General features: G+C 45.0%; 1 protein-coding gene across 3 annotated transcripts in view; it reads right to left on the bottom strand.

Annotated features, from left to right (window-relative positions):
* The window catches only part of zfhx4 (zinc finger homeobox 4), an 83,586-nt gene that overhangs the window by 17,395 nt on the left and 63,691 nt on the right, over window positions 1-2,500 (bottom strand). The gene's annotated exons all lie outside the window — the stretch shown is intronic.

The following is a 2,500-nucleotide window of genomic DNA, read 5'->3' on the forward strand; positions in this document are numbered from 1 at the left end:
AATCACATTTACAAAAATCGGGCAAAAGGTGCGCTGAGGTCAGCTTTCATTTGCATACAATCACTTTGGTCGTTGTATGGTGAGCAAAAGGGGTCTCCGAACCCCCCCCCCCCCACCCCCCCCCCACCCCCCACCCCGCCCCCACCCCACTCACTCCACCCCACTGCCTAGGTAACACGATATGATTAACCCTTCATACATCACTCGGTGCAAACACACAAACACTGAGACCGGCGCCGTCGCTTTAAGCAGCAACACATTAAGTGGACGTTATACACGGCATGAAATTGTCATGCCAGATGTTGTTGAGGAAAACCGCTTTTGTGTTTGCATTGTTAGGGTTCACATTGTGGCAAGAGCACATTTTTTGCGCATGTGCTGCATGTATAGGTGTGTGTGTGTGTGTGTGTGTGTGTGTGTGTTTGGGGGTGAAAGAAAAATAGACTGCACTCTGCTCCTGATGTTTTATTAATACGTCGGTGACAACGGAGATGAAATATCTCCTGTCAGTTGTGAGAGCCCAGGCTGCAGAAATTGCAATTTTCCCTGCTGGTGCTGCAGCGTCCATCTTGTATTTTAATTCAGCTCACCTTCAATATACAGAGGAGGGAGGATAGTGTGTGTGTGTGTGTGTGTGTGTGCTAGTATTGGTGTGTGAAGGGTCTAGCTGGGTGTGTGCAGAAGGTCTTTTTTCCCCTAAACTTGACTTTTTTAGGAGCCAAGCAAATGGAATGAAATGAGGAGGATGATTTATTAATGTGTGTGGAACAAAGAGACAAAAGCTGCTTCTAAAGAGAAACAAAAACACAAACACACAATGTAAGAACGTAAAAGTATGAATTTGTATTTTTACTAATGATTGTTAGAGAACAGAAATGTGTTTTTTATGAATAACTATTGTATTCATGGGCTATCTTTCATTTGATATACATTGAAAAACAAATTCTTTGTCAATTTCATAAAAATCAAAACGTCATTTTTGAATCCTGATTTTAAAAATGTCCTCTTAATTTTTGCACATTTTCTTTGTTCTACCATCTAAATATAAAGTTACTTAAATATATGAAAACGAGAAGCAGAGAGAGTGGTCAAAACTGCAATTAGTCTGAGCTCATCCAACAAAAACATCTCTTCAACCGACCTCTAGGGGGCACTCTACCTGTAGCGAGAAAAGAGCAAAATTATGACAAAGAAAATAAAAAAGATGGAAAGGATGAAGGAGGGTGAAGAAAGAGAAAAAGATCATCTCAGCTCTTTTCTTCTTCTTCTTTTAGCCGGTTATATGTGTCGCACGCTCGTGTGTGTGTGTGTGTGTGTGTGTGTGTGTGTGTGTGTGTGTGTGTGTGTGTGTGTGTGTGTGTGTGTGTGTGTGTGTGTGTGTGTGAGCAGGGAATGCGTTGCCACACTGAGGACATTCCCAGACGAGCTCTCTCTATACATCAGCTCAGCGTCTGCCCTCTGACTGACCCTGACGGTTACAAACCACATTTGTGGGTGTGGGTGTGTGTGTGCGCGCATGCTCGCTCCTGTGTCCAGAAAACAGTGGCTGCGTGTGTTTGAGTGTCATGTGGAAGTGTGTGTGTGTGTGTGTGTGTGTGTGTGTGTGTGTGTGTGTGTGTGTGTGTGTGTGTTTCAGAGGAACAGAGGAAATCTTGAGTGTGGAGTAAATCGCTACCAGAGGACAAAACCAAACTTTCGCAGCGACCTTCCCTTCTGTGGTGAATGTAGACACACACACACACACACACACACACACACACACACACACACACACACACACACACAGGCTCAAAGAGAGAGGGAGAGGTCCAGGCTGTGGAGGGTGTGTGATTTTGGCAGCCTGGTGGGACTGTCTTTGATGTGGGTCAGTCGGAACATTAAAGCCGGCCGGTGGGCTCTAGCTAACCACAGACCCTGGGCTCGATTACCTTGCAGCCTATATTTAACCGTTGAAGAGGAAGAATAATTAACTGACTCTTGATCATAGCAACAGGAAAATCGTGTTGGTTTGGGACTCAATGAGAAATCGGACATTAGTGGCCCAAGAAAGAGAGAAGAAAACACAAAAAAACACAAAATTATGACTCGGTAAACTGATACGTCAAGTGTTGACAAAGAAAAACAATCAAAAACAACTAAAACCACACAGCATCAATAAAAATCTCCAATAAGCGAGATTGAAAGATGTAAAAAGAGATGTTTAAAAAGTGAAAAACGGAGCGATAGACATGTGGGAGAGGGAGGCAATGAAGAGTGTATTGGAAGTGTCAGCACTCGGTGTGTGTTTGTGTGTGTTGGTGTCCGTGTGTGCCCTCTAGCTATATAATGACCTGCTCTGAGACCACTCACTCCCCCTCCCGTCTTCCCCTAAGGGCCCATAACCGCCAGGCCGGGTCATTATGTGCCCGGTGGAGGACTCAGTCATACAGCGCACCGCTGCAGAGCCGTGCCGCGGCAGGAAGCTGGACGCAGAGGCTCCAAAATGGCTGAATTCATTAGC

Source organism: Nothobranchius furzeri, chromosome 7 (genome assembly GCF_043380555.1).
Source record: "Nothobranchius furzeri strain GRZ-AD chromosome 7, NfurGRZ-RIMD1, whole genome shotgun sequence".
In the NCBI taxonomy this organism is placed as follows: Eukaryota; Metazoa; Chordata; class Actinopteri; order Cyprinodontiformes; family Nothobranchiidae; genus Nothobranchius; species Nothobranchius furzeri.